The sequence below is a fragment of the Callithrix jacchus genome, chromosome 14, assembly GCF_049354715.1.
Source record: "Callithrix jacchus isolate 240 chromosome 14, calJac240_pri, whole genome shotgun sequence".
NCBI classification, from domain to species: domain Eukaryota; kingdom Metazoa; phylum Chordata; class Mammalia; order Primates; family Cebidae; genus Callithrix; species Callithrix jacchus.
The window spans coordinates 49,572,163-49,583,801 of NC_133515.1; the positions used below are offsets into that span (position 1 = coordinate 49,572,163).

The following is an 11,639-nucleotide window of genomic DNA, read 5'->3' on the forward strand; positions in this document are numbered from 1 at the left end:
TGAGCAGAAAACAAATTACACTTTCCTGCATATTCTGAGTAAGAATCTCATTTGTGGTCATAATCAACGAAGCCCAGAACAACCTTCCAGGGTGATTGGCAGCCAGATGGCAGGATGTATGATACAGTCTTGAGTTATGATACCACCAGTATTAATTGAAAGGGAACTGCAGAGGAAAGAATTTCTACATTGTTAAATTATAAGTGGGTAAGACGCAGTGGCTCACACCTGTAATCCCAGCACTTTGGGAGGCTGAGGTGGGCAGATCACCTGAGGTCAGGAGTTCGAGACCAGCCTGGCCAACATGATGAAACCTCATCTCTACTAAAAATACAAAATATAGCCAGGTGTGGTGGTGCACACCTGTAATCCCAGCTACTCAATGGGCTGAGGCAGGAGAATGGTTTGAACCCAGGAGGCGGAGGTTGCAGTGAGCTAAGATTGCACCATTGCACTCTAGCCTAGGCAACAGAGCGAGACTCGATCTCAAAAAGAAAAAAAAATTACAAGTGGGTTCCAAAGAGCCATAGAACTGTGAGTGACAACAGCGTTACTACCTTTTTTGGTACCTTACAAAGACTCTTCAGGTGCACTGATTAAACAACAAACACATACAGACGTATCTCTTTTCTATCCTTTATTCTGAATTTTTCTTTATAAATGGCTCTATCCAACATGGACCCATGCATTTTGCAGTATAAGTGATTAATATACGAACGGTTAATATAGACAGAGACCCTATAGAAATTTCACCCGGGACACCATGTGTCCTAAGAGCAGCGCTGGCATCTTCTCCTACCTAATTCCCTTGGATCCAGAAAAAGCTGCCCACAGTCTAGTCCCCAAGTCTCTCATAAACCGTTTCTATCAACCCTACAAGTACTTTTTAGCACAAAAGCCCATTCTAGCAGCCAAGTTCCCCAAACAGAGAAGTATTCTTTCTCAAGGTGAATGGAAATGCCCATCTCCAGAAGCTAAAGAACTCCTGGCATCTTTAAATAATGATCATTTTCCAGACTCAGCTTCGCCACATGTCCATCCTGCCTCCTTTCCTATCATTCTAATTCTAAACCTGTCAAGATCCAGCCCGAGCCTAGCCATCCTGTGTGTGACGTTTATCTATTGACAGGCTGTGAGGTCAGAAACTCTTGTTTCAAAAACTGAAAACAATCTTGTAAAGTACGCAACCTCAGACAAGCTACTTAACTGAAGCTTCCATTTCCTTTTATGTGCTATAAGGCCAATTCTTTTTATTTTGTACAAATTGTTTTGAGAATTAAACATGTTAACATGTAAGCCCAAAGCACAGGGCCTGGCAGAGAATGTTCAATGAGCGATTAACACCGGTTCCCTATCTTTCTTCTCTTCAGCAACAGCAGTTTAAATTGCTCCTCTGCAGGTGATGTTTGCCTATTTGGATCATGAAAAACACGTTCTTCCCAAAGGTGGTTTACATTTCCTGGGCCCCTCTGGGTCAGATTCTGGGCCAAGGGCTAGGCTGCAGGAGCAGAGATGCAGCTGCAAGGGCTGGGGAAGAACCAACTACAGACTGATCTTTTTGGAGCAAGCCTCTGGAGACAAAAGCTGAAAAATCACTGCCAATTTAGAAGGCCCAAAGCAAAACTCATGAAACATTCAAACAACTGCTAGTGGAGGCCCAATGAAGAGCAAACACTTGTTGTGTAGAGATAGACTTTTTCACCAATTTAAAGGTTCTCCAGTTGGGAATCCAGGTATATGATACTTTCTCTGTGACAGGACGGAAAACAGAATAACCATATCTATTTAATAGCTGTCATTAGTTCTGCACGTGAAGACTTTCAAAGCACTCAACGACACTTGGTCCTACAACTGCTCGAGTCAGGCAGATAGTGCATTACCTTCCTCTCTAAGGACAACTCAAGCCCAGGGTCAAAATGCCACTCTTTCTGCTCTAACCCTCTGCCCAGCATAAAGTGTCTGTTGCATTCATCAGTTAGGAGGTACCGCTCTGTCTTCAGTTATGCACAAGTTCAAGTGAAAGAGCAGATAAAACACCCCTGAAGCTATGTGCAGGAAGGAAGAATCCCAGTAGGATGTGACTAAAGAAATAAATGAGTGCTTTGACTTCAGAAGAAAGATGCCCTCTTTTACCAAGAAGCTGTTGAAAACAAAGCACAGTGAGAACCCAACCCACTTTTCCATGGGCCTGGCTTCTGACTGGGTCACCGAAAAGTCTGTGAATCTGGGCTTTGGAAGGCATCCTAGAGCTTCTTCACACTAGTCCCCCATGCCATGGAGGATGTCCAACCACTGCCGGCCACTCCCAGACAAGGGTCTCTCAGTCCCTCACAAAGCAGCCATGTGAAGGAGGGCCAGCTGACGACCAGGGGCCCCTTCTATACCTCCCACCTGTTGTCTTACTTTCGTCTTCTTTATCAGTGCAGAGAAAGCAAATTCCTTTTCCGTGTGACAGGTCTATAAGGTGACTGCTACATCCTCCTCATTTGTTTTTGTTTCAGTTCAAGCATCTTCAGCTCCTTCCACCAACCCGACCTCTACACCCCTCAGCATCCCAATTGTGTTTCTCGGGACATGTTTTGTTTGGTGTCCACCTATGGCAGATACTGTTCATCAGCCAGTTCAACAAATGTCTGCAATTCTTTTGCTTTGGCTACTCCCAATGTAAAGAATGAAAAACAAAACATTGCCTTTCCCAATCTTCCCTGTAACTAGGGGTGGCCATGTGACCCAGTTCTAGCCATTCACACATAAGCAGAGACCTAGTGAGGGGCATATGAGGAAGTTTTTGCCTTTTTAATTGTAGTGAATTGTAGTGATAGATGCTACTAGCACAGTCTCTTCACCTTTTCTTGCCCCCTTGAAAGCGGATCAGATGCCTGGAGCTTAGGTAGCCATCTTATCACCATGAGGGAGGGGCAAAAGATATCTCAGAGACTCAGGCGATGACGTTATTGAAGTGATAATTGCCACCACCAGCTTCCTTCTTCCAGACTTTTGGTGTAATGAGAAGATGAAACCTGCACTTAAGACATTGTAAATCAAGTATCCTGTTATTTGCAGTGAAGATCAATTAAATCTGATACACCTTAAAGTGTTGCACTTGGAACTGAGCACGATGGTCCAGATTAGGCAGGACGATTGCAGTATGTGTCTGAGCTACTGCCTACCTTGCACCACCCTAAGACCAACATTCTGGCAGCCTCACATGGTTGACTTGCATCCTTATAAGTAGCAACAACAGTTAAAATATTACCATATATTGGGGCTTATTATTTGCCACATATTATTCATTTATTTAACAAATATTTATTAATGCCAAACTCTCTGCTGAGAATGCAGTAACAGTAAATAAAAGACACGTTTCAGCCCTCACAATCTCATGACTATTTTTAATCTGAATAACACTTCAAGCTATCTAATATCATTGCTATTTTTATATTATTCGGATTTTGAGTTTGAATCCACATAAAGCTTCTAACTTCTTTACACTTAAGCTTCTGTGGAAATAGCTGTCTCAATTCTGAATTTAATTGTAGGTACAGGTTTCATTTCATTAATTAACAGATTTTAAAACTCTGTGAAACAATCTCAAATGCACAGAACGTTTGTTAAGAGCAGCACTGTTTTACCCTAAAACAACTGAGCACATTTGCCCCATAATGCCCATGACCTCCGAATACTTTATTGTGTTCCTACGAATAAGGATATTCTTTGACATAACCACAAACCACCATTGAAATCTATACATTAAGATTGATATATCGCTACTGATGTGGTTCGACTCTGTGTCTCCACCCAAACCTCATCTCGAATTGTAATCCCTACGTGTCAAGGGAGGGACCTGGAGGGAGGTGATTGGATTATGGGGGCAGTTTCCTGCATGCTGTTCTCGTGGTTGAGAGGTCGTTCTTATGAGAGCTGATGGTTTAAAAGTGTGGCACATCCCCCCACTCCCCCTGCTCCAGGGTCTGCCATTGCGAAGATGTGCTTTCTTCCCCTTTACCTTCCACCATGATTGTGAATCTCCTGAGGCCTCCCACCTGTGCTTCCCGTTAAGCCTGCAGAACTGTGAGTTAACAAAACCTCTCTTCTTCATAAAGAAGTATCAGGTAGTTCTTTATAGCAGTCTAAGAACAGACTAATATAACTATCCTTCTAATTCCTGGACAAATTCAAGTTGTGTAGCAGTCCCAAATATGTTGAAGTAAAAGGATTGAGGCCAGGATCACACACTGCACTTAACAGGCAAGTCTCCTTTGTCTTCTTCATTTGGTCTGAAACAGTTTTTCCAGCGTTTCCTTGATTTTCAGAACCTTGACAGTTTTGGCAATCGCAGGCCCCTCATTGTGTAGAATTTGTAGTCTCGTGTTTCCACACAAACAGTCACATTACAACAGTCCTCCTGTGCTCTTGACGCTGATTTTACCAAGTGGCACATGACTTCTATTTGTCCCATAACTGGTGAGGTTGACTTTGGTCACTTAATTAAGGTGGTATCTGCCAGTTTCTCCACTGTAAATTATTATTTTCCCTTTTGTAATTAAGTATTTTGCAGGGAAATACTTTGAGATTATGTAAATGTCCTGTTTTTCACTGAACATTCAATTTATTCATATTCATTTATTTTACCAGTATGGGCTGTGAGATTCCTGTCATAGTAAATGGACTAGAATCCATTATTATCATTATTTTGATGCTCGAATTGTCCCAGACACAGCCAGTGGGAACTCCCTAAAGCTGGCTGCTCTGTCCCTTTGACATGTTCCTGTCATGCTTTGAGTACTACCTGGCTCACTGCCAAGGTATTCCACGCTCATGTATCTCTGCTCCAGCCCTAGAATTGGCTATTTTTCCAGGGTCCCCTGATTCCTCTTAGTGGAGCATGATATTTACAAGCCATGGTCTGGGTCTATTTGAGCCCTGCCTCCCACCCTACTAGGCTGTGCTCACACCCCCAATATGACACTGGTACAAGCTGAGCCCTGGCTATGAGCTTGGCAGAGTCCCCAAATCAGGGCACACATGAAGATGAGCAGACCTGGCCCCTCCTGTGCTACAGGTGAAGCCTGGGATGTGAGATGGGCCCCACCTGGAGAACCAAACTGGCTCTACATTTTCTACCCAGCCCCCACCCCTCACAAGGACCCACAGGAGGTCTGCCCAGCCAAGGGCTTCAGAGTTAAGCTCGAGGACTTCCAACAACACAAGCCATACTCTTAATTGCTGCTTCCTGCAAACAGCTGAGGAGGGAAGTTGCAAAGGGGGGTAAAGGAGCATGGAGAATCTGTCTGGGATATGCAGTGACACCCTCCACCACATCAGAAGCCAGTGCAGGCCATTTGCCCCAGCAGCCACCTTCTGCAAACTTTGCTTCATCTCCTCTCTGTGCTGAGCAGTGCCCCCAGCTGGGATGCTTAGTTCCAGCTCACAGCCTGGCAGAAGATCCAATGCTACAAGTGAAGAGAAATCTTTCATAGAAGAGAGCAAGGGGGCACTGGAGCCATGCCTGGCAACCAGCTCCACCTGCCATTGCCTGAGGCTATAGCAGGAGCAGGACAGGGCTAGAGGGATCTTTTCAGGTTAGTCTTTGCTTACCTCCTGTGACTCTGTCATCTCAGGAGAAAGCTTCATGAGAGATGGTCTTGCTGGACACTATAGGAGGAAAAGAAGGAAGACAGGAAGATCAGGAAGGGACCAGCAAACCAGCCTTGACAGCTCTGCCCAGTATGACTGGGGTGGCTGTCCATCGAGGATAGGAACTCAAAAGGCACATGGGCGCTATTTCTCAATTGCAGTGACAGTCTGTGGGTCTCAGACTGTCCTCAGACAGAAGAGGAGGAGGTGAAAGGGGACACAAGTTGCCTTGTAAGAATGGGCAAAGACAGAAGGTGAGAGAAGCAAGGTTGGCAGGGAGAGGCTAGCCCATAGTGAGCTTCGCATGCCTTAGGAAAAGGTGCCCCTTCTGGGTACCTAGCCCAGTGAACAAGGAGTGCTTCTGTACAAACTTTAAATGGATGCAGTCCCATACCAGAGTGCACAGTGTGGCACGTGAGCTCTAGCTGAGTTTCAGCCTCCACTCATCCCCTCAGTGGGGCATGTTTGTGCAGGGTGCAACCAACACCACTGCCCATGGTAGCCCTGAGGGTTGATTGAATTATTACTGAGAGAATACAAATTCGTTGCTTTTCCCCGAATCGAGGGAAATATAACCTAGGAACTCTACATTCCCCGCTGAAGATTTGCTTAGCCTACTTTGAGGCCTGAGCTTGGTTGTGGGGAGAGGTATCAGTGGAAGTTCTGACAGTGGGAGGAGAAATTGTGTGTTTCCATACAAGGACTATTCTGTGCTGACAGAAGGAAGCACATTCCTGGTTCATGATGGGTGAACACCCACGAGTGGAGAATGGCTGCCAGCAAAGACCATGCCTGGCATCACACCGGGAAGGAGAATTGCCACAGGTTTGGGAATAAGGAAGAAGGCAGGAGATGGCATCCCTGCAGGGCCAGAGGGGACTCCTTCTTCCCAGAGGTAGAACAGCTGTTTTCCTGGGACAAGGCTGTGGAGGGAGGTACCTGCATTCCCCAGGACGCAGGTCACTCTTTCTATGCAGGCATGGAGAGAGAGTGGCAATGACTCCAGCAGGGGAGTGGCTCATTGCTGTCAGGCAGGTCTCAAGGTCCTGCGGTGCTTCACTTTTCTTCTTGTAACCCCACCACTTTTCCCGTGACCTGAGCTGATGGTTAGCTCTGTCAGGTGCCAGTCAGTTCTTACTCAACCAGGAAAATCCATGAACCCTGGAGTCTGAGACTGGGGTCAATGCACAGAAGAGAGAATACAGGTGTGTGCGTGTGTGCGTGTGTGTGTGTGCGTGTGTGTGCGTGCGCACCCAAGCATATATGTATAGGGGTTGAACGGAATGTCCACGGAGAGAGAGGTCTGTGTTCTGTTGGTCTCCTGAGAGCATCCTTACTTTAGCTCTGGGGAGCACAGCTCCGCGGTAATCTCGTGAAAATCACAACCTACTCTCACCTTAGTCTGCTGTGGTTTAAGGGAGTAGGAGTCACTGAAGGAAGAAAGGGCTCACATTCAGTGGCTGCTCTAGGCAGGCGGTGAAGGCTCTTTAGGGGCACTAGAGGGGTCAGACTCAGTGAGGGGGCTGCAAGGCTGTGACCCCAGGTCTAGCTCCAACGAGGGACAGAAGGCCCAAGAGGACCTGCTCTTCATTGCTCAGTCTGTTCCCCCCTGACCCCCGGAACTTCCTCCCCTTTTACTTATCCTTTAGGAGCCAGCAGTCCCCTCCTCTGTTCCTCCTTCCTCATGAATTCAAGCCTCTCCTGTGCTTGTGATACGGGAATGAGCAAGGGGTGAGGGCTGCAGTCCTGTCTGGGAGTGAGGACGCTCCCCCTTTCATGCTGACTGCCATCCAACTCGCTGAGCTGAGCGCAGTAGGCCTTCCCCCGGAGGGAGTGAGAGCCAGCTACTTCCCTGCCCTCTGAAATCGCTCCCTCTTCCTTCAGGGGTTCTTTGACTCAGTGAAGGCCCCAGATTCTCTGGCTAGCATGGTGCCTCGTCAGTTCAAGTCCATTCAGACTCCTTGAATATGTCTGTGGAACTTCACAGCCACACTAGACTCAGTCTGCTTCCAGGAGGTGGCCCTGAGATAAGGGTTTGTACACATGAGGTTATGACGGCCATGCTCCCATGAGAAATCACAAGGGAATGTGGAGAGTGGGACAGAAAAGGAAAGCAAGGGTGCCACCTCAGGTGAAATCGGCAGCAGCCCAGCTGCTGAGGAGCTCTGGAGTAGAAATGACACCTTAGAGTTTCTTCCACCTTGAGGCAAGGGAGCTGAGTGTCATATGGCTGTCAATCACTGACCCCAGGTGGCCTTGGGGGTTATAGTTTCCCAGCCTTCCTGCTCCTAAAGGATATAAGTGGCTCTGTTAGCCTGAGGACAGGACTCTTAGGAAGCCACAGGAGCAGGTTGTTCCAAGCAAAGCTCCCCCAGCTGGCAGGGTGGGCTGTGGGGAGGGATTTGAGTGGATCTGGCTGGGGGCACTGACAGCGTGGAGGCAAAGGGCAGCCAGAGCCTCTCCCTGGGAAATCAGCTGGCATGGGCTGGGGCTGGCAGCAGATGACAAGGGGCTCTGACACTGGCAGCAGGGAGGATCTGAAAGAGTGGGGAGATTGGGTATAGTTTTGAGATTATTACGGGCATCCCCTATAAGCCTTCTCAATATCACGCTTTAAGTGGAACTAACAGATTTTCACAGCAGAGTTAAAGGTGTTCTTTTTCAGAACTGTCACACATTTCTCCTTCCCACTCTGTTCCTTTGCCTTCCTCTTATCACCAGCTTTTTTATTCTCTGGAATTCCTGTGTCGCCTGCTGTTGGGACCGCTCCCGGGCTGCTCATACATATGCCTTGACGTCCTCACGGGGTCAGTTCCTGATGATGGTTATGTGCACAGCTGTAGAGATGAACTTGGATTTGATGCTCAGCTCCACCACTTACTGTGTGACCTTGAGCAAGTTACTTAACTTTGGTGAGCCTCACTTTCCTCTGTAAAATATAACAGGAGTACCTACTTCATGTGTAGTGTGAAAATTAAAATGGATAATTCACATTAAATAGATAGCAAGGCATCCAGCATGTTTGTGCTCAATAAATATCAGCTACTGTTTCAAAATAATTATCATTATTCTTGTGTGCAGACAAGGTTTTTACACATATTTTGGTTCTGAGGGCAGGCATCAGATACAGTACCATATGCACTTAAGTACGTGCTCATATGTGCATGGGGTTTACACATAGAAAAATCTGGGCAAGGAGAGAGGCCCAAAAGTTCGGGCCCCCTCAATCAAGTTAACAGCAAAGCTGAGGAGATCCACGTTCCTCACACTGGAGCTACTGCCCTCATGTCAGAGCACAGCATTCACAGAGACAAGTGCTCCCTGGTGCATTCTGCTTTTTTTTACTATGCCAGCACCAAGAGCCTGATGAGGGAGGCTCCCCTGCCTGAGGGAGAAATATTCTCCAGGAGGAAATACAAGACTATGCGGGAGAAGGCAGTGGAAAAGGAGGCTGGAAATCATGCCATCAGGGAGGGCAGGGAGCACAGCTGCCATGTGTTCTGCTCTGCCTGGAACGGCTGTGGGCCAAGTCCGAGGCTAGCCAGCGAACAAGCAGGTTTGACTCTGTGTTTGCCGGCCAGCCCACGCTGACGCTGGCATTACTCAGTCCTGGGCGTGATCACTGTAGCTCTCTCTGAGTCTGCCTTATTAGAGCCTTAGCAGTCCCCAAACTGGCTTCCCAGTTTAAAGCCCATGCTTGTCACTCTTTCCACTGCCACAGAGAATGGGGCCGAGTTTGCACGGGGCTAGCTACCTGCTCCATGGGCTGCTGCCTCTGCCAGAGGGAAGACAAGGCTTCCCTTCACTCCCAGCTGCTTCCCAGTGAGGCACACACAGGTTGGGGTGGCGCCCAGCCTCAGAGAGTGCTCTCAGAGTACCAGGAAGGAGGAGGCAACACCACATGCATCTTGCTGCAAATAAACAGAATCCACCCTGGAGAAAGGGATGAAACAGGGGGTTGTGTGAGTAGTTCAAGGAGGGCAGGAAGTTGGCACACGCCACTGCTCTGAGGCCAGTCTGACTATTTTGCACAAGCATCACAAAACCCAGGAAACCTTTGGCCATTCAACCAGAATAAGCCAAGAAAAAATTAGACACAGCTGCTTGTCAGTAGTTACACACGTGCTTGGTGTGAGGGGCCCTGCCAGTGACATGCACACTCATATATGCATACACACACTCGTGCACGTGGCATCAATGTCCATGTTGGAAGGTGAAGGATGACCACTAATAATACTCCCCTTTACCTTCTAAGTTTTCAGAAAACCAACTAATTCATAGTCCTGTTCTACATGCACAGGCCCCTTGAACCTAGACAACCCCATTCCAGATCTTTGTGGCAGAATGACGTTAGAACTCACCCTCTCAAGGCCTTCTGGGAACAGCAGAAAGTCAAAACTGGGAAAGACAGAGAGAGGTAGATGAGTCAAACCTTTTGTGGTCATGGACAACTTTAAGAATCTCATTAAAATTCAGAGTTTCTCTCTCTTTAGAGAAATGTGCATAGAGTGTATTGGAACATACTGACATGTGATTTCAGGAGGCCACATCTCCCTCCCCAAGAGCCGTGTATGAGTCCCTGGTTAAAACACCCCATCATGAAGGATTCAGAATAGGAACTGAGCCAAACAGGCAAAGCACCAACAATGCTGGCACCAATAGCCACCACTCCCAGAGTTCCCAGCTAAGTGATGTCACCCTAAGACTCAGAGATTGACAGGTGACAATGTCAAACCACTGACACATCTCAAAGGGAAGCCATCCATAACGCCTTCTCAGAACCACCCATTAGGTTCCAGACCCTCCAGTGTTCAGGGTGCCACATTCCTACACCAGTGGGAGAGCAGGCGTGGAGTGGCTAGTTGAAACACCTTGTGGTGACAGTCTCTCACCATCGCAAATAGGAAACCAGCCTATTGTGGTGAGTTTCCCTGCCCTGTTGGGGGAGGCAGCAGCAGAACAATGGGAGCATGGAGAACTATCCCACATGGAGTGCCCTACATGGAACCTCGGAGACTCAAGCTCGGAATGGACTGTGATACAGAGTGCACACTGACATGCCGCTGCAGACGCAGCCTCAGAAGGTGAACTTGAGGGCATGGGGACAGACTGGGGCAACTGTCTACTTCATCTTGCTTCATGTTCATCCATTCACTGAGCTATCATGTATTGAGCTCCCATGATGTACTAGATATGAGAAACAAATGCAATGACATGGCCCCAGTCCTCAAATAACTGTCTCTCAGGGGAAACATAGCCCTACACTGCACATGATGAGGCAGTACCCTCTGATGGTCGCGAGCCCAAGCTTCCCTCTGAAGCTGAAATTATACTGCTGGAAATCAGCATGTGGTGAAGAAAAGAACCTTGTAAAGTTAGTGCCAGCATGGTCCAGAGTAGGGCTCTCAATCGTGAATGTGCATTAGAATCACCTAGGAGATTTCGCTAAACTATCAATGACCAGACCACGCCCCAGACAAAGTAAATCAGAGTTTCTGGGTAAGGTCTCAGTCATCAGCACTTTTTAAAGCCCTCCAGGTGATTCCAACATGTAGCACAATTGAGAACCTCTGGCCAGAGCTGCACGTTCCCCTCTTGTGTGTACTCTTATACCAGTGTCCCCTGAATACAAGCATTCATGATTGAGGAGTTCAGAACCTTAGGGAACAGCAGGATGGGACTGGACTCATGAGTAAATTGACTTAAGCAAAAAGAGCTTTCAAATATTGTTTTATGTTCATGTAACTCAGGGACCAGCGTACTACTGACATCTTCAATTTCTCCAGGCTTTGATTGACACCATGAACACAGAGAGGGATCATGGTTTACCTTGCTTATATCTAAGGCCCACAATCAATTTTTCTGGATTGAAAGACAGTGAAACATCTCTTTCCTTCAGGGAGAAACTCTATTTTCATCCCTATCTGAAAGGGTATAACCTGGCTGGCCCTACAGTCCCAGCAAACAGTCATCATAGTGTAGAGAGCGTTTCCTAGCATTCC

At 47.3% G+C, this 11,639-nt stretch overlaps 1 long non-coding RNA gene across 1 annotated transcript; it reads right to left on the reverse strand.

The window, feature by feature from the left end:
- Window positions 1-3,275: 3,275 nt before the first annotated feature.
- Window positions 3,276-10,069, reverse strand: LOC128929621 (uncharacterized). The gene is made up of 2 exons (XR_008476365.2): window positions 9,999-10,069; window positions 3,276-5,655 (listed from the first exon to the last, which is right to left on the reverse strand). It is a non-coding gene; the product is annotated as an uncharacterized LOC128929621 (long non-coding RNA).
- Window positions 10,070-11,639: the final 1,570 nt, after the last annotated feature.